The sequence below is a fragment of the Ascaphus truei genome, chromosome 3 (assembly GCF_040206685.1).
Source record: "Ascaphus truei isolate aAscTru1 chromosome 3, aAscTru1.hap1, whole genome shotgun sequence".
NCBI classification, from domain to species: domain Eukaryota; kingdom Metazoa; phylum Chordata; class Amphibia; order Anura; family Ascaphidae; genus Ascaphus; species Ascaphus truei.
In genome coordinates, this window is record NC_134485.1 from 56,116,308 (window position 1) to 56,138,620 (window position 22,313).

Consider the following 22,313-nt stretch of genomic DNA (forward strand, 5'->3'; position numbering starts at 1 on the left):
ATGCTGGCCAATCAGACAGAATTACATTGCATTAACTGGGGCCCATGCAAATGACTGTCAGCTGTTGATACTATGCAGAACATTCTGGATTCGATGAATGAGGGCAAAATGGAACATGGTTAACCATGTGTGAGTGACCTATAGTGACAATTAGATACTAATAAAAAACGTTTATTTTTTAATTTTTAGTTTTAAATATTACCAAATATATTAAGTGTTTTAATGATTACTGTGTAGCTTAAGTGACTCAGTAAGTGGTATATGACTATGAAAGATTTAATAATCTAATGAAAAAAAAATATATATCAGTAATATTAATAACTAATAAAATAATATTATATTAAATATATATAATAAAATACATATGAGTGAAACTATAGTGAATATAGAATGTGTGAGAAGCCAACCAATTTGTAAATTGCCTCCAATAATTTGCAATGGCACACTGGTACAATTAAAATACATGTACTGTATACAGGAATACCCTGCATTAACGTACGCAATGGGACCGGAGCATGTATGTAAAGCGAAAATGTACTTAAAGTGAAGCACTATCTTTTCCCACTTATCAATGCATGTACTGTACTGCAATCGTTATATACGTGCATAACTGATGTAAATAACGCATTTGTAAGAGGCTCTATAGTGTCCCCGCTTGCGCACAATTTCGATACAGGTAGGGAGCCGGTATTGCTGTTCAGGACGTGATGACAGGCGTATGCGTGAGCTGCCGTTTGCCTATTGGGCGATATGTACTTACTCGCGAGTGTACTTAAAGTGAGTGTACTTAAAGCGGGGTATGCCTGTACTCTTATACTCCAATTTAAGGGCTCTATGCAGTAAGCGCCGATAAGGCTTTTTTCGACATTTTTTGCCCTCCCGATTCAGTAAGTGCCGATAAGTGGGAATTATTGGCAACTTTTCCTCCCGATAAAAAATTATCGGGAGCCGGCTGCCGATAAGCCACTTATCGGCACTTTTTGAACCCGGCTGAATTCAGGTAGCCCCGATCAGCTCTTCGGTGCTGATCAGCACCCCAGATTGGAGAGTTTATCGGGAATCCAGCCCGCCAACTAAAGTTGGCAAGTTGCTGAGGGAGAAGCATCGGCAAGGGCGACACCTTGAAAACATCAGCCCTTTTTCCTGTCTGTGATTGATGCCGGGGGTCTCCGGAGCTGATACCCGCACCGGAGACCCCCGGCATGCATCCGAGGCAGGAAAAAGGCATGTACAGCCCACTTCATAACTTAGCAGCTAACCGCTAAGGTAATGAAGGGGTTAACCCACCGTGCCCGCTTTATTGTGGGTAGCGGGGGTGGGTGAAGGGGGTATTTGGCCCTGGGTGTGAGTTTAGGACTTGCGGGGGGGGGGGGGGGTTGCGGGTGCACTTAACCCCTTCACGACCGTAGCAGTTAAGCCCTCCCGCTACCCCCCGCAAGGCCAAAACAAACACCTTTGGGGCTAATACCCCCTTCACCCACCCCCGCTACCCACAATAAAAAATAATCACACACAGCAGCCCCACACTAAATAAATAAATATATATATCTAAATAAATAAATATCTATATATATATATATATATATATATATATATATATATATATATATATATATATATATATATATATATATATATATATATATAACCCAACAAACCCTAACATACACATATATGTACATCAATGATACTATAGGCCGGCGGGGGCCTCGGGTGTTACCCGCAGGCCTACAGTACCAATTATGTGCCCCCCAAATTAATGTCTAAACACATACATACTTATAAAGAAATACTGCCCCCCCCCCCCTTAACACATACAATATAGTAATGGCCACAATTACTAATATCCACAAAGGGATAATAGTGAATGTGCCCATTTTAAATACATAAACAGCAATAAATACATTAAATACATATAGCACTTACCACTCATGTCCGGCTGCCACGATGAAGGCCATCCTCCTCTTCATCCTGCCCATGCCCCCTCCGCTGCTGCAAAACAGACACAAGAATGAAAACATTGAATGTAATGTCCCCTAACCCCTTAATCACCATAGCGGTTATTAACCGCTACAGTCATTAAGGGGTTAACCCACCCTCACCCACCACTCGGGACGCCTACATACCCTCCCCCACTAACCCTCCACCCCGTGAGGCCTAACCACCCTCACCCACTACCGTCAAGGGAGGCCTACCCACATACCGTTGGGGAAACACCCCCCTCACCCCCAGTACCCACAATAAAAACAATACAGTGACCCACAATAGACATCATTATATTTAATAAATACATTACCCACCCCCTGTGCCCCCCCATAAATACAAGATTTATCCTTTTACAAACAGGGTTCATAACGCAGCCCCACGCAAGTTCCCGGTGGGCTGGCGGGGCACCTGACAGACCTACAGAGTTCCAGCAGCCCTTTTCAAACAGGTTCTGGAGGCCTGCTGGTGGGTCCCGCCAGCACCATGGCCCCCAGGTGGTCTCCTTGGGTCAACGTGGGCCACAATTGGGTCCCCAAGGTAGGCCCAAGGATGTCTGGGAGCCCCGGGTCAGACCCACAGGTGTCTGTGGGGCCTCGAGTGGTTCCCACGGGGGTTTGGGGAACTCACGAGTGCTCACTACGGGTCCGCGGTGACCCCACAAAAGTGGGACCACACATCTTCATCCCCGCACCAATGGTTCGGCGGTGCCCCCACAGATGTGAGGCCACCGCTTCATCCCCGCAGACTACGGGTCCGTGGTTCCCCCACAGATGTGAGGCCTTGTCTTGCCCACAAAATACATAGCCAAAACAAAGCCAATACATTGCAATTGCATTCAGATATCAATTAACCCCTTAAACACCTTATTGGATAATAACCGCAAAGGTAATTAAGGGGTTAAGCCACACTGGCCCGATACCCACCCTTCACCCATGAATTTGTACAGTGGCTTCATCATGCAAATATATATATATATATATATCACAACAAAAGAAAAGATTGGCGCCAACCTGAACCACTATATATATATACCCTCTGAAAGATATAAGTAAAACCTATACTATGCACAGTGGAACAAATACAAAATAAAAGATTAATACATTAGAACAATATAAAACATACAAAATGAAGCAACAAAAAAGAAAAATGTCCAGAAAAATATATATATTAAAAAGTATACAAATCCTAAAAAATACTCCAAATGCTATCCAAAAGAGTCTCTGCAGCCCGAATGAAGGGAACACCACTTCCTTGAAGATATCTATAAAAACACAAAAAAAACAGGCGCACTCATAGCGTAAAAAAGTATAACAATAAAGTTTATGGAATGAAGGATTTAAAAATACACACTCACAAATATAGCTGATAATAAAGCATTTTTGAGTAAAAACTCAGCCCGTCAGACGCAGGAACCCGGTATGCAGGATTTCGTTGTATAATCCCTGGTAGGTCCTGCTGCAGTAGCCCCTCTGTGTCCTGGCAGGGACCGAAATGCACGAGGGACGCTGCCTCTCCCTTGCTCCGGCGTCGCACAGTGAGTCCTTTGATCCAAATCTCGCGAGAACTCTGTGACGTCAGTGAGTTCCAACCGGAGTGAATTCGCAATGGAAAACGGGCTGGACGGCTGGGCGGCTGAATAAAAATGCTACCAGCACAGCAAAAATATGCTGAGGCACATGAGTGGGGTATAATAAATGTAAAAATTGGACATTAGCTACCACTGTATTCTCTACGCATTTCATCTCGAACGAGACTTCATCAGGAGGGAATGGCATAGGTAGTGGACGCAGTAATATAGTACGTTAAACCAATCATGGCATAGAAAACAGTTCATTACTAATAGGATACATGTAATCATTACAAGGATGAAATGAACCCCTATGTATACTGGAACATATTATAAAATAAGCTAGTTACATTAAACTAATACAATTATACAAAAAGACCAAGCATATCAATGCATGCAATATCATACACTTTAACAAACGAAATTAAAAGTGAAATGCATTTAAGTATTAGATTTGTAGATATAACACAAGAGTTTAGTAGAATATTATTGACAGATGACTTATAAATTAAAGTATTATATAAAACAGATGCTATTGAAAGGTAGCAATGACCTAAATATAAAGGAGAAGGTGAATTTCTACTAGATATATGAGGAGACAATTTTGGTACTAGAGAGACTCAGAGGGATCAAGGTGCAAAAATATCAAAAATGATGACAAGATAACACACAAAGAAGAAGTAAGGGGGGAAGGGGGGAAAAAGGAAGGGGGGAAGGGAATGGGGGAAGAAAGGATGGAGAGGAGGAGGGGGGGTTGAAAAAAAGGGGGGGGGGGAGAAAGAAGGGCAGGGGCGGGGGTGGAGGGGTGGAGGGAAGGGAAGGAAGGGGAGGGGGAGGGGTAAGTGGGGGGGTGAAAGATGAATGGAGTGGAGGGGAGTGTTGGAGGCAAATGAAAAAGGGGATGTGTGTGTGTGGAGAGGACACGTGGGGGAAGAGGGAAGGGGAGGGGGGGGAGGGTGTGGAAGGAACGGAGAGGCCGTGAAAGGGAGAGGGACAAAGAGAGAGGAATAGGGAGGGTAAGTGAAAAATATATAATATAAAAAAGGATGAAATATATACAAATAAATGAAAAAATAGGATGTAAATATAAATGAATGATGAACGAAGATGGATACTGGACCAATGGTGGTCGCGCAAGCAAAGTCAATGGTACCCATATGGTACACATATATACTGCTGCGACACACTTTATTCGAGCAAATACCCAGTATGTACCTGGCAGATACCTGGAATGCGCCGCTCCTCACCTCTGACAAGCCCCGTTGCGTTTGCCTTCCCAGCCATGGTTCATGCCTGGCTGACGGAAGGCTGATCTGTTAAATGATAATGATTAGGATTTAATAGGCTGCAATGCTTCGTGTGTCTACCAGATGGCATAAATTCATGAATTGTAATGCAGTATATATATATATATATATATACTGTGCAGTATTGCAGCCAAAATAACGCAATGCACTCGGGCAGAAAACAGTCACAAACCTCAATACACCCGAGTATACCCGAATTCGTGGGACTAGCCGAGCTTGAATAAAGTGTGTCGCCAGTGTATTAAGATACGTACATAAATGAACATGTTGTGTCAGGGAGACCTATTGGATATATGTACTTGGTACATTGGCTCCAGGGGGTCTCAATGACACAATAGACATCAGTACAGTAGTGTAATTGCATATTTATGCCCATTCTGGGGTGTGGGGTTCCCAGGGAGGTCTGGGTTGAACGATTTATTTCGTTCCCTCCGTGTGGGCACCTACATCACCACATTGGCTCAGTATACACATTTATATACATCCTAATGTTCACCTTTTGCATTGGCTTAAACATGTTCATTTATGTACGTATCTTAATATATATGGGTACCATTGACTTTGCTTGCGCGACCACCATTGGTCCAGTATCCTCCCCTTCCTTCCCTCCCCCCCCCCCCTCCACCCTGCCCCTGCCCTTCTTTCTTCCCCCCCCCTTTTTTTCAACCCCCCCCTCCTCCTCTCCATCCTTTCTTCCCCCATTCCCTTCCCCCCCTTCCTTTTTTCCCCACTTCCCCCTTACTTCTTCTTTGTGTGTTATCTTGTCATCATTTTTGATATTTTTGCACCTTGATCCCTCTGAGTCTCTCTAGTACCAAAATTGTCTCCTCATATATCTAGTAGAAATTCACCTTCTCCTTTATATTTAGGTCATTGCTACCTTTCAATAGCATCTGTTTTATATAATACTTTAATTTATAAGTCATCTGTCAATGATATTCTACTAAACTCTTGTGTTATATCTACAAATCTAATACTTAAATGCATTTCACTTTTAATTTCGTTTGTTAAAGTGTATGATATTGCATGTATTGATATGCTTGGTCTTTTTGTATAATTGTATTAGTTTAATGTAACTAGCTTATTTTATAATATGTTCCAGTATACATAGGGGTTTATTTCATCCTTGTAATGATTACATGTATCCTATTAGTAATGAACTGTTTTCTATGCCATGATTGGTTTAACGTACTATATTACTGCGTCCACTACCTATGCCATTCCCTCCTGATGAAGTCTCGTTCGAGATGAAATGCGTAGAGAATACAGTGGTAGCTAATGTCCAATTTTTACATTTATTATACCCCACTCATGTGCCTCAGCATATTTTTGCTGTGCTGGTAGCATTTTTATTCAGCCGCCCAGCCGTCCAGCCCGTTTTCCATTGCGAATTCACTCCGGTTGGAACTCACTGACGTCACAGAGTTCTCGCGAGATTTGGATCAAAGGACTCACTGTGCGACGCCGGAGCAAGGGAGAGGCAGCGTCCCTCGTGCATTTCGGTCCCTGCCAGGACACAGAGGGGCTACTGCAGCAGGACCTACCAGGGATTATACAACGAAATCCTGCATACCGGGTTCCTGCGTCTGACGGGCTGAGTTTTTACTCAAAAATGCTTTATTATCAGCTATGTTTGTGAGTGTGTATTTTAAAATCCTTCATTCCATAAACTTTATTGTTATACTTTTTTACGCTATGAGTGCGCCTGTTTTGTTTGTGTTTTTATAGATATATATATATATATATACACACACACATGATGAACCAATATACAAATAAATGTAGAAGGGTTAACAAAAACAAGCTGTACTCCAAATAACACTTCTCCATACAGACACACTACAATAAAATTTAATTTACTTTAATAATCCTAACTGAACTTACAATCACAATCATCAAATGCCAATCAAATACCTCTAATGCCAATCAACACATTGGATGCATCATATATACTATGTAAATGCAATCTATGCAGCATATACATTCTGCAAATGAATGTTAACAATAACATTGCAAGCAAAATACAAATACCTCCAAACAAGTAAACTATTCTATCCAATCCAGTAAACATAAATCAATTACCATTCACTAATGACATCCCTAAACAATTTACATTCCATCACTAACAATTAAACAATTAACAAATTCAAGCCTTGAACAGAACAATTTAGCCTGAGAAAAAATATATGTACCAACAAGAATACAAAATTAAAAACCAAGGCTAACCCTGACCTCAAGAACACCATACAATATCAACAATTACATCTATCTAGTTTAAAAATACATTATACACACATTAATGCATACTGTAGCAGCATAGACAAATTAATTTAAAACACATCACATTAAGCTTTTAAAACAACATCATTTCTTACCCTGTATGTATATTTCTCTCTAGACATACATACATACATACAGTGGCAAGAAATGATATACCACAAAAAAAAAATACACATGTTAAAAAAGCTTTTAAAAAAATTAACGAGTTAAATAAAATACATTTCTTTAGTTCACTTACCATTACTTGGCCCCACCGACTCCCGTTGAACACCTTACTCACGTACAAAACCACCAGGCACAGGAACCCATAAAATAACAAACCATAAAAAAATAAACATTACACTAAAGATCCAAATCAATCCACGGGTCTTCTACTTGTTATCCATCTTCATCTGTATTCTTCTTTCTTCTACCTTCTTCCGGGGTCTTCTTCCCATCTTCGGCCACGCCCTGTCCTTCTTCTGTAGGACGTCCTTCCTCCTCGGCGTCTGGCTTTTAAAGGCCTATGACGTCACATTTTCGTCATTGTTTCCACGGTCCTGATTGGGCCGTGAAAACCATGTGTTTTGGCCCCTAAAAAAAAGATGACGTCACTTAAAGGAAATGAAAGCACAGCCAATCAGAATGGCTTTGCTTCAATTGCCTTTAAGATGACGTCATGAAAAGACACATGGCCGCCCTTACATGGTATGGTAGCCAATCAGAGCGTGGGAACTCCATCCCTACTCTGATTGGCTCTAGTACCATGTGACAAGCTTTCAATGACGTCACATCCTTTTTCACCCCAAGCCTCTGTCACATGGTACTAGAGCCAATCAGAGTAGGGATGGAGTTCCCACGCTCTGATTGGCTACCATACCATGTGAGGGCGGCCATGTGTCTTTTCATGACGTCATCTTAAAGGCAATTGAAGCAAAGCCATTCTGATTGGCTGTGCTGTCATTGCCTTTAAGTGACGTCACATTTTTTTTTTGTCGGCCAAAACACATGGTTTTCACGGCCCAATCAGGACCGTGGGAACCATGACGAAAAATGTGACGTCATAGGCCTTTAAAAGCCTATGTCGTCTCATTTTGAAGCCAGACGCCGCGGAGGAAGGACCTCCGGGCAAGAAAGAAGACCAGGGCGTGGCTGCAGACGGGGAGAAGACCCCGCCCCGCCCCGCTGGAAGGAGATAGAAGAAAGAAGAATACAGATGAAGATGGATTACAAGTAGAAGACCCGTGGATTGATTTGGATTTTTAGTTTAATGTTTATTATTTTATGGATTTTTATTTTATGGGTTCCTGATCGTGGATTGGTTCGTGAGTAAGCTGCGCAACGGGAGTCGGTGGGGCCAAGTAATGGTAAGTGAACTAAAGAAATGTATTTTATTTAACTTGTTAATTTTTTCAAAAGGTTTTTTAACATGTGTATTTTTTTTTTTTGTGGTATATCATTTCTTGCCACTGTATGTATGTATGTATGTATATATGTCTAGAGAGATATATACATACAGGGTAAGAAATGATGTTGTTTTAAAAGCTTGATTTGATGTGTTTTAAATTAATTTGTCTATGCTGCTATGCATTATTGTGAGTTTAAAGTATTTTAAAATTAGATAGATGTATTCCTTGGTATTGTATTGTTTGTTTGAGGGAGGTCAGCGATAGCCTTGGTTTTAAAGGTTGGATTTTGGTTGATACTTAAATTTTTTCACAGGCTAAATTGTTCTGCTCCAGGCGTGAATTAGTTAATTGTTTCATTGTTCGTGATGGAGTGTGAATTGTTTAGGGATGTAAATAATGATTGCTAATCGATTTTTGTTTACTTGGTTGATTCATTTGCAGAATGTATATGGTGCATAGATTTTATGCATCATTTATATTGGAATGTGAGATGTTTCATTGGTTTGTGATGATATAGATTGTGAGATCAGTTAGGATTATTAAAGGAAATTGATTTTAATGTAGTGTCTGTATGGAGAAGTGTTTGGTTGTAGGACAGTATGCTTTTGATAACCCTTCTACATTTATTTGTATATTGGTTCATCGTGTATATATATACTGTGTATATATATATATATATATATATATATATATATATATATATATATATATATATATATATATACTGTAATATATATATATATATACAGAATATATATATCTGTATATATATATATATATATATATATATATATATATTCTGTATATATATATATACAGATATATATATATATATATATATATCTGTATATATATATATACAGAATATATATATATCTGTATATATATATATATATATATATATATATATATATATATATATATATATATATATATATATATATATATATATATATATATATATATATATACAGTAGTTGCATGATGAAGCCACTGTACAAATTCATGGGTGAAGGGTGGGTATCAGGCCTGTGTGGCTTAACCCCTTAATCACCTTTGCGGTTATTATCTGATAAGGTGTTTAAGGGGTTAATTGATATCTGAATGTACTTGCAATGTATTGGCTTTGTATTTGCTATGTATGTTGTGGGCAAGACAAGGATTTTGCTGGCGACGGACACTTCGTATTGATGAGGTCAGTAGTACTTTATTTATTTGTATATGCTAGTTAATGTTTTTAATAATGGGCAATTAATCTATTATCCATATCTGGATAATAGTTATTTTGCACATTATTGTACTGTAGGTGTTGGGGGGGAGGGTGTATGTATTGAATGTATAGGCCAGGTTTATTTTTTTTACATTCAGGGTTGGTTCCGTGGTTTTGCGTGGGACCTCTGGAGACCACCTGTGTGTATCCTCGGGTATCCCAAGTGTATCAGGCTGGTGGTTCCACGGGTGACACATGCGGGGATGATGATGTGTGGTCCCACTTCTGTGGGGGCACCGCGGACCCGTAGTCTGCGGGGATGACGATGTGTGGTCCCACTTCTGTGGGGGCACCGCAGACCCGTAGTGAGCACCCGTGAGTTCCCCAGACCCCCGAGGGAACCACCCGAGGCCCCGCAGACACCTGTGGGTCTGACCCGGGGCTCCCAGACATCCGTGGGCCTACTGTGGGACCCAATTGTGGCCCACGGTGACCAAAGGAGACCACCTGGGGGCCATGGTGCTGGCGGGATCCACCAGCAGGCCTCCAGAACCTGTGTAAAAAGGGCTGCTGGTAAACTGTAGGTCTGTCCAGGTGCCCCGCCAGCCCACCGGGGACTCGCGTGGGGCTGCGTTATGAACCCTGTATGTAAAAGAATAAATCATGTATTTATGAGGGGGCACAGGGGGTGGGTAATGTATTTAATAAATAGAATGATGTGTATTGTGGGTCACTGTGTTGTTTTTATCGTGGGTACTGGGGGTGGGGGGGGTGTTTCCCCAACGGTATGTGGGTAGGCCTCCCTTGTGGGTAGTGGGTGGGTGGTTAGGCCTCACGGGTGGGGGAGTTAGTGCTGGAGGGTATGTAGGCATCCCGAGTGGTGGGTGAGGGTGGGTTAACCCCTTAATGACTGTAGAGGTTAATAACCGCTATGGTGATTAAGGGGTTAGGGGACATTACTTTGTATGTTTTAATTTTTGTCTCTGTTTTGCAGCAAGCAGCGAGGGGCCATGGGTAGTGGGTAGTGGGTGTGGGTGTGGTTATTTACACGGGATCCTCCTCCCCACATTTACATACAGTACACTGCACTCACAGAAACACAGGCCATACAGATTTTACTGACACAATAGGGGGAGGGGGGCTTACACAGATTAGTCAAAGCAGGGATGTTTAGCAGACACAATAGGGGGAGGGTTTTTTACATAGATTACAGTGAAGGCAGGGAAGCTTCACACACAATAGGGGGAGGGGTTTTTACATAGATTACAGTGAAGGCAGGAGGTTTAAAACACACAATAGGGGGAGGGGGTTTTACATAGATTACAGTGAAGGCAGGCAGGTTTAAAACACACAATAAAAATATGTATGTCATGTATTTATTGTTTATGTATTTTAAATACACAGGGGGTGTACTGTATGTTGTTTATTGCAATGTTTATTGGGGGCAAATCAAATGTCCCCAATAAACATGCTATTCTGCCTTCATTGCCTTAGCGGCTATCAGCTAAGGTAATGAAGCAGCATTTCTGTATTTTTAATAATATTGTGCAGGAGCAGGGGGTCCTTGAGCATTAATTTCTGGCTCAGGGAACCCCCTGCTCACTGTACAATATTATTAAAATACATAAATGCTGCTTCGTTACCATAGCACATAGCCGCTAAGGTAAAGAACGATTCTTTATTGATGTGTGTAAATAAACACAAAAATAGATGACATAACCCGGCGCTAATATATGTGAAAAAAACAAAAATGAAAAAATATTGTGTATATAGTCCCAAATGGTGCCAAGTGATGAAATGATAGTTCAATGGTTACAACCTTAAAAGTCCGGTTGGGCACAGACTCAGTTCACAGACTGAGTCACTGGTAGTCCGCTCCGGTACCGCGTGTACCTCGCGTGTATCCGGCGCTCTAGTGTGACGTCACTATCTTCCGTAAGACTCGCGGCTGGGATGACTGGGACACTGCTCCTTAGGCTCCTCCCTACGCGTTTCGTGACGGGGAACGTCACTTCGTCAGGGGATTGTGGAGCCTCATCAATCCCTTGTCACTTTTATAGCCGTCAGATTAACCCCTTACATGAAAAGGGATCTCATATGGCTGATGGATGGCAATTAACATTCCTATTAACTGGTAAATGGTACCAGCGGGGTTTAAGGAAGCATGTGAATAAAGCACTATACTTATATTAAAATGAATAATATAAATATATCATGTAAGGGGTTAATCTGACGGCTATAAAAGTGACAAGGGATTGATGAGGCTCCACAATCCCCTGACGAAGTGACGTTCCCCGTCACGAAACGCGTAGGGAGGAGCCTAAGGAGCAGTGTCCCAGTCATCCCAGCCGCGAGTCTTACGGAAGATAGTGACGTCACACTAGAGCGCCGGATACACGCGAGGTACACGCGGTACCGGAGCGGACTACCAGTGACTCAGGCGGCTGTGTGTGTGTGCTGGGCCGAGCACCTTTTTATTGTATTTTAACTCACCTTCTTTTGTGAGTATTTCATTGTGGTTTTGGGCAAGTGCCATTAAAGATTTATTGTGCTGCGCAATCCTCTGTCCTTCTTCTTTTTGTTCCCTAAACGGAGTAAGAGGTACAGGATTCCTAAAGACAGGGGCTGCAGAAAGATCCCTTCTATACCCACGGAGGCCAGGAACACCACGAGGGGTTCGTGCGACATCAAGAGGCTTCCAGGGAAAGAAGGTTTAAAGAACAGATTCTCTCCCCTGCATGTGATCTAGCCACTTCTAGTAAGTAGGCAATTCAGATACACATCTATATTTGGAAATAATATTGTTTGTCTCAATATACTGCGCAATGTTTGTTCTCTGTTTGATATCTTCAATATGCAGGATCAAGTACAACATATGAGAAGAACCATCTGTTTTGATGAACTGTGAACTGAGTCTGTGCCCAACCGGACTTTTAAGGTTGTAACCATTGAACTATCATTTCATCACTTGGCACCATTTGGGACTATATACACAATATTTTTTCATTTTTGTTTTTTTCACATATATTAGCGCCGGGTTATGTCATCTATTTTTGTGTTTATTTAAATTAGTTAGAGATAATAGAGATGTCTCAATAGATTACCAGGCTGCTTAGTTTAGTTAGTGCACAGCACTGTAGTAATAGCATTAGGTTTAGCGCTTTTAACAGTATATTTGTATTTTAAATTTATTGATGTGTGTGTTTTATTTATACTGTACATGTGCAGAGGGTCTCCGGACTGTATCCGGAGGGGGCTGTATCTCGGGGAGCAGGGGGTCCCCCGACCTGAAACCAATGCGGTTCAGCTCCGGAGACCCCCTGTACATGTACACTATGAATAAAAATGTACAGTACTGTATGTTAGGGGTTATAGGGGACGGCTTTACTTTTTATTTTTCAGGAAAAATCAGTATATACACAATCTCTAAACTAAACAAAATAAACAATCATTTATGTTTATTTTGTTTAGTTTAGAGATTGTGTATATACTGATTTTTCTTTTAACATTTTGTATTTGCTTCCTCTGTATCTGTAGTATCACCCCCATCCACACAAGACGCATTTACAGTCAAGGGTAGTCGATTGGAGGAGAGATCCACCAATAGGACCACTCCATATGATATTCACGCCAAATCTGTAACAATGACGTCAGTGTTTGGGGCGGTGGATTTTCTATATGACGGGAAGACAAATGGGTTGCGGTTATACTCTTTGAGAAAGGGCGTTTGCCTGAAACGCGTAAGAGTGAGTTTCCCCGGTACTATGTCGTTCCAATAAATGAATTTTAACCTTTGAATTCTGGCTGCTGGCCCCGTTTTTCAAGCTGTGCACCGCTCTCCACCACTGGACTGTTTCTTCTGCTACGATCGGCGTGCTGCACGCAACCACAGGGAGCAGCTGATCGTGAGTACTGTGTCTCCCCCTCACGGAGGAGTTTCTGACCAGCAACAGTGTTGCTGATTTAAGTTCTATTTTGTGTTGCATTATGAGAAATTGATAAACTCATAGGAAGAAATGTATTCACCCTAAGGACATTCATTATTGCATTACTGCATTCATTTAAACACTGGGTCCGGTACTTTCACTTATCAGCTTTATGTGGCTCCCTCTCACATATACAGTATATGTGCTTATACTACAAAACTCTATACATGCATATATACCTGCAATTCTGAGCACTGCTACTGGAACTCTGCTTCTATACAATCTATCGTAAAACTTCATCCAAATCCAAAACAACTAAGGTTCTAGAGCAGCATAGGGAAATAAAAGACGCATTCTTGAATACATGTTTAAAAACATTTGGGGTCATATTTGCTAAGCTTGACTATTCCACAAGGCACCTTCTGGCTCCTTCAAGGGAGTGGGTCATAAGAGGGAGCTAGAAAGTGTCTTATTGATTAGCACAACTTAGTAAATATGTGCCTCTGCCTTTTCTGGCATCATAGGACAAAATATAAGCATATGTAGCCCTGTTTCCCCCCCTCTCCAGAAGATGTTGCTGCTACTGTTGTCTGGGGTGCAGTCATGCCTGTGAGTGTCCAGGAGAGCGAAGTGTACGCAGTGTTGTTGGGTAAAAGGACAGACTTTCAGTGATCTTTAGAGCTCACTCAGGGTGTCTGCGCCTCCAGCCATAGCGGGCTCCAGGGTTTCCAGAGACAGTCCCCACCATGCCAGACTTCCTTTATACCCCTGCCCAATAGACTGTAGAGTCAAGCAGGGGTATATATAACGAGGGATGCTTTATTTAGCAGCCACTGATTGTGTCATAGAGCGGATACAGATAGATTGAGATGGGTCCCAGATCTCAGGATGATGTTTGGCCCTCTGATAATATTGAGGCCATGTTCTCAGTTCTGATCTCTCTCTCTCTCTCTCTCAGTCAGCCCAGGAGGGACTGACTGGCATGTCACACCCCCAGCTGAGAGTAAACTGCACACACCTCCTCTCCCTAGGAGGGGTGGAAGAGAACTCTCTATACATTTAGCACTTCCTCTCTGAGACACCAGAAGGGGAGGACACAAGGTATGCACCATATTGGTTATACACAGACCCTGTGTCACCACCACTCCTTCCACTCAGAGAGTCAGCATGACGGGGGGGGTCAGTGCCCCTAGGATAGCCTTCCACAGCCTGTAGCTACTAAGGACTTACGTGACATGAGGCAGAGCGGCAGTCTGGAACAGCCATGGCTACACATACAATTCAGAAATTCAGTCTATTTGTGCTGTATCAAAGTTGCATGTTATCAGTAGGACCACAAGTGAATTAGCAATACTGTAGCTCAGGACCAAAATTTGAAAAATGAGTATGGGACCTCTCAGCCATGTTTTAAAGCATATCCTTAGCAAGCAGTAAAGTCCCATTTGCATCTTTATATCCCTGGTAATGAAAGGCAGATGCAAGTTGCCTGTCAGCATTCACAGGCCTATTAATGTTCAGCTACAGGGAATTACAGTGTGAGTAAAGCTCCCAATGTTATCATTTGATATATCTCCCATTTCATTTTCTTGGCTTATACAAAATTGTCCTTCAGCTGTATCCTCCCCAATTTTAATTCAATACAGATTTGATTTGAATGTGATAGAAGCAATCCTTTCTCCCATCAACCAAAATTCATAAAATATACATTCATTGGAAAATAGGTAATACTTTGTTTTAACCCACACAGTGCTGCAGCATAGTCATTGCAGCTTTTGATGAGCCCTCCACCCCAGATTAAACAATAAATACTGTAGGGGCTTTTCATATGTATGAGGCTAGATTGCATACATAGAATGAACACATTTTACATAGAATAATCACATTTTCATATGGATGAGTTATTCTATAATCTTGATCCCCGGGGAGACTATAAGAAAGGAATTTGTAAAGCTTTAAATGAAGTGACATTTGATGAATATTTATGAGTTTTGTTTTTCCCACTGCATAGATATATTTAAAATAGAAATCCTACAATATGCAAGCAAATACTGAAGTACAATACTAACAGTTTTAGATACCGTACATTCGTGTCAGGTACTGTACATGGGCTATAAAAGCCTGTATTCTGAATTTTGAATCATAAACATTTCATAATCTACAGTACATATAATTTATGTTACGAACAAGCAAAAGGTACTATATAATTCATAATCTCCATAAAATGTACTACTGTTACATACCCCCCAATTAACCTGTTTATTATAGTTTCATTGGTGTTGATGGACTATTACGTCCTTATCTAAAATAAGAAAAATAGTTTGATGACATTAGATGAAAACCAACAAACAGACGGTAACTGTTTGGCTCTGCACGTGCACTTCAACACCTGAATAATAGTGGGTCCTTCTGAAGCTCTGCAGGGTGTGCTGCAGCTTGCACTTCTCCTATTAAATGCACCACAGCTTAAGTACTATCAGTGTACTGCTTAATAACAGTCAGCCTGGTCAAGCCTCTCTGCACTCCCTATATAATGAAGTGATTGGCCATCAAATACGTTTGCATTTTCACGCTTTTGGTTCTAATGGATCAAATACAAGTAAATGCTAAGGCTCTTTGTATGAAGTTGCATGGTCTGCAATAGCAGACACATTGTTTCTTCCTTACACTGGGTGCCATGTGCAGAGAAAAATCAAAAGAGCTTTTGCACTTCATGGAATCATTGAAAGTTTCCATGAGGAATATCCTGTGTTGATTTATGCAGGAGTGTTGGGCTAAGTTTTATTCTTTTTTTCTGGCATAAGAATAACATAAGAATAGCTGCTCCACGTAGACAATAAAGTAGTCAGCAGTAACATCAGAAAGATATATAAAGAAAATTAAATCCTTATTAAACAAACATCAGTTTGGTTTTGTGCCTACTGCACTTGAAGATAAATTGTTAATCTACTTACCTAAACTTCTTCTTGGCATACAGAGCAAAGTCCCCATCTTTGCTGATGACACTAAATTGTATAAGGTAGTAAAATTAGAACAGGGTGTAATTACTCTCCAGAAGGACTTGGATAGACTGGAAATGTGGGCAGGCAAATGGCAGATGTGGTTTAATACACATACATGTAAGTTTATGCATTTGGGAAACAAGAATAAACAGGTGATTTACAAATTAAATGGGGAAAAAGTAGGTCAATCACTGATGGAGAAGGATTTACGAGTGCTTGTAGTCAGCAGGCTAAGCAATAGCGTCCAATGTCAGGGAGTAGCTGAAAAAGCAAATAAGATCTTATGTTGCATTAAACGGGGAATGGATGAAAGGGATGTAAGGGATGTACTGTATGCATAATTATGCCCCTCTATAAAGCATTAGTAAGACTACACCTTGAATATGGAGTACAGTTTTGGGCACCACTCAATAAAAAATACATTATGGAACTAGAAAAAGTGCAGAGAAGAGCATCCAAACTAAGAAAGGGGATTGAAAATCTGATTTATAAGGAGACTAGCTAATTTAGATTTGATTACATTAGAAAAGAGCCGTCTAACAGGGAATATGATAACTGTACACAAATATATTCAGGGACAATACAAGGAGCTTTGAAAAGAGCCAGTCATCCCAAGTACAGTACAAACGACACAGGGTCATCTCTCAAGGTTGGGGGAAAGTAGATTTCACCAGCAACAAAGGAAAGGGATTTTTTACAGTAATGGCAGTTAAAATATGGAATCCATTACCCATGGAGACTGTGATGGCAAATACAATAAATATATTAAAATAACGGTTGGATACACTATTAGACCGCCGTTAACTAATTTTGAGAAGCTCTGTGGTCGGGGCACCGACACACGGGGACTCATATCTGCTCTGTACAGGGTGGTGGTCGGTTCTGACAGTGACGGTTCACGCAAACCCAGGTTCATGACACAATGGGAAACAGATCTGACAGGGCCACTAGAAGACGACGACTGGGCTGAGATTTTTAAGGCGGCAGCCAGTAGTTCGATCTGTACAACATTAAAGGAGAACTCATATAAAGTACTAATGCGGTGGTACCTCACCCCAGTTAGATTGGCAAAATTCGCGCCGGGCGCTTCCCCGCTCTGCCCCAGGCAGTGCGGGGAACAGGGGGACCTGTTGCACATGCTGTGGTCTTGTCCACGACTCAGACCCGTATGGATCCAAATTAGAGATTGGCTACAGAGGCTCTTTTTGGGCCTCAAAATTCAACTAGATCCGTAGGTGTTCCTTTTAGGCAAACCCACGACAGACGTATCTAGATCAGGGAACAAATTGATCGTACACTTTGCTACGGCTATGAGGTGCGAGACTGCAGCATTGTGGAAACAGAATGCAATTCCATCATTAGACAAAATTCGGAATAGAATTTGGTTTGTTTGCCAGATGGAAAAGTTGTAAAAGCAGTAGGGGGCCCCTGCTGCAGCCACAATAGAATGGGGTGGTGAACGGTGCTTAGGGTGTACATACAGTAGTGAGCAAATAGAGAGAGAACCCTGTATAGCACTCAGGTTCGCGCTCTGATGATTAGTGAGTGATTTAAAACATAATCTTTATTGGTTGCATCATATATTAAAATAGTGGATGTTGGAGCAACGTATTGGAGGTAGGTTGATCCTAGATAATAGTAGCCGTATTGGCTCCGGATCAGACGATATCTTATATACCAGATATATCTGTATTAGAACACTGGTATCAGAACAACACAGAGATCCTGATGTGGACCTGTGTGGTAAGTGCGTGCTTTTAGGTGTGCTCAAATAGGTATTGAAACTACATATCACTTAATGGCAGGATCTGCGTGAGCCCATAAGTGTGGTGGTAAGTGTGATTTGTAGTTACTGATAAACACTGGAAGCAAATATATGGTGATTATCAGTGGTCGTGTGTGCTATCAGCTATATTACCACTCTGTGAGTAAGGATGTATCTAACTAAATGTGAGAATGACCTGAGGTAACCTTAATGTGCTGTACTGCAGGGATATGTGTCCTGCATTAACCTCCTTGACTGTGTGTAACAGGTAGGTTACACTGACTGTGAGCGGAGGGTAAGGTGATAGGGACCTTTATCAGGGAGACACTGTAGGTAGAAGATATATTGCTGGTATTATATCAGAGGGTAAGCTGAGGGTTTGCACAAAAAGTAAACCTTATGTGCTGCTCTCTGAAATACCGTATACAGCAGCGCAGCTTGAGTAGTACTGCAGGTAACTAAAATCAATACTTCTATGGATAGTGAGCACAATCTATATAGACACTGCACATTGGAGGCTTAAAGTGACCATCGGGGCACTTTTACCCTGTATATCCTGCACGAGCAGGCTGCCGCATGAACTCGCGGTTAGAGACACATAATGCGGAGGCAGTCACTGGTCTGCGCGTGCACGTGGGAGATAGGAGCCAGTGACTGCCTCCGCATTATGTGTTTCTAACCGCGAGTTCATGCGGCAGCCTGCTCGTGCAGGATATACAGGGTAAAAGTGCCCCGATGGTCACTTTAAGCCTCCAATGTGCAGTAGAAAAAAAGAAAATACCGGCGCCACAAACCAATTATAAAAAGTCCAAACCATGTGGTGTAAAGTCCAAATGAATCCTAATAAGGCTGGTGAATGAAGGATCTCATGTCCATGGAGTGCAATACATGAAATGAAAAAAAGAGAAACAAATTATGGTGCAGTATGCCACAATGACAGCTAAAAACAGACAAACAAACTACATAAGACGAACAAGACAAACAAACAAAGACACTTTAGCAAGGCTCAGTAAAAGTCAACGCCAAAGTTGACGCCAGCTACACTAGAGGAGGAAGCCGCTGCAGAATTCCCTGCACCAACAGGGACGGCTTTTTCGTGAGTACTCCTAACCTCCACGCGGTATTTCAGGGAGATTATTGAGGCGGTTAGTGCCGGGCTGTGATTTACTTGGGGGCGCCCCTTAGGGAGGTGTCCTCCTGTACCTCTATCCGGCTTACTATTACCCAACTCCCTGTTTTCAATACCGGAGGCTTATTGTTTCATTAATCATTGCTGGGTCTCTCTTCAATCAAGTTGCCATAAAGTGTGTGCACTACCTGTTAGCAGCCTCGGTATACTGGGTAATTCCAAATTCTCAGTAAAAGTCAAAGCTAATTTATTACTGGCTATTGAAGTGGATAAAATCACGCCTCCGGAGGGGTAAAATTTAAACCCTACTCACAGAAAGCTGGATAAAGCAGGCAAACAGACAGCAATCGTGCTGGAGGATATCCAAGATGGCGGCCGGAGTGTCCTCTCCGGCGTCCCCACGTGACAGGGGTGGAAGGTGAGTCTCACGAATCGCGGGATTACCGGGCGGATATGACGTCACGCCACCCGACAGTCCCCAGCGCTGACTTTCTCCTTCACTTGGCTCCCACAGCTCCAACACGCTCCACTCTCTGTACTGTCAACTGCTTCCACAAACCAGTCTGAAGCTCTAATACACTCAAATCTTCCTCCAATGTGCAGTGTCTATATAGATTGTGCTCACAGTCAGTGTAACCTACATGTTACACACAGTCAAGGAGGTTAATGCAGGACACATATCCCTGCAGTACAGCACATTAAGGTTACCTCAGGTCATTCTGACATTTAGTTAGATACATCCTTACTCACAGAGTGGTAATATAGCTGATAGCACACACGACCACTGATAATCACCATATATTTGCTTCCAGTGTTTATCAGTAACTACAAATCACACTTACCACCACACTTATGGGCTCACGCAGATCCTGCCATTAAGTGATATGTAGTTTCAATACCTATTTGAGCACACCTAAAAGCACGCACTTACCACACAGGTCCACATCAGGATCTCTGTGTTGTTCTGATACCTGTGTTCTAATACAGATATATCTGGTATATAAGATATCGTCTGATCCGGAGCCAATACGGCTACTATTATCTAGGATCAACCTACCTCCAATACGTTGCTCCAACATCCACTATTTTAATATATGATGCAACCAATAAAGATTATGTTTTAAATCACTCACTAATCATCAGAGCGCGAACCTGAGTGCTATACAGGGTTCTCTCTCTATTTGCTCACTACCAGATGGAAAAGTTGACAAGTCTGGTCAACGACACTGGCCCAAAGTTTCAAAAAGTCTGGTTGCCTTGGCTGGCACAGACAGACATCCCAGGGGTGAGCAATGCCTCCATCTGGCTTTAATAGCGGCAGGTGAGTTCTCCTTGGATGGCGAGCAGAAGCTGCAATTAGCCACATACGAGAGAGACAGTATGCCCGCCACGGGAGGACGCTAACATAGATCCATTACCCCCCATATTCACTACCCGGTGCCTCGCCGAAACAGTTGGGCGTAACACCTGATCTATGGACTAGGAGCGAAGAACATCGTACATCAGAAAGGATTCCTCTGCCTCCCCGCCTTCCCCTCCCCCCCACCCCCCCTTCCTACCCCCCATACCCTCCTGTCTCCCTTGTCCCAGGTCGGTATGAATGGCGGTATGAATGTTGTTTGTCCCATGGAAAGCTTTTTATTTTGACAATGTGACAACTGTATGTTATACTTTGAAAAACACAATAAACAGAATGTTGGAAAAAAAAAATAATAACGGTTGGATATCTTTTTAGAAAGGAAAGGTATGCAGGAATATACCAAATACTGTAAGTAAACTTGTGAAGGATCGAGGGAGAAATCTCATTATTTGGAATCAGGAAGGAATTTAATTTTCCCCTTATGAGACAGCACTGGAAAATGTTTCACTGGGGATTTTTGTTCAGTTTCCTCTGGATGAAAATACTGTAAATACAAATATAGGCTAAGTATCTGCCATGTACATTTATAAATTTAGCATACTGTAGGTTGAACTTAATGTGCAAATGTCTTCTTGAACCTCATCTACAATGTAACAGCACTACAAGCATGGCCACAGGTTACCTGATGATGTAATGGATTTCTATTGTCCCCCGGAGCAAGCCCTGACTCCGGGGTAGGATAAAACATAAAACCAAGGTAGAAGAGCTGCTTTAAGGACTTGTCCCTTATTTCAACTGATACTGTATGTCATCTACCCAAAATGTGCAATGCCATGATTCCTCACTAGTATTTAATCTTTAAATGTACTTATGAGCCTGCTCTTTGCTTTCCTCTGTGAAGCTTGCAGCATTACTCAAGGCTGGCAATATAACCATTTTCTTCAATAATATGAATAAGAGTGAGAGTTAAATATATACAGATTGAAAGAGTATCAAGAATGGCAAACAAAGTAAAAGGCTAAAAAGGATTTTTTTTTTAAAGAAGGCTTACAGTACAAATCATTATGTGTTAGAAGGAAATTGTGAAGCAAGGTTGACCTAGGATTAAAAAAAACAGTTACAATAAATTACAATATATAGAAAACAACATTTCCTTCACAATACCTTCCTTGTGTTCAATACAAAAAAGACAGCCCGATAGTTACGTTATCTTGAACCTCATTAAAGTATCAAGGAGGAAATCTTGATAGGGTTCTGTTTAAAAAAAAAAAAAATCTAAAAAGATATATAACTTGTTATCTACAGGTGATCTTACACCCCCTTTTTCACGCACTCAAAGCTCCCCTCCTCAGACCCATCTCCCACCCATGAATCATATACACAAACACAGCTCACC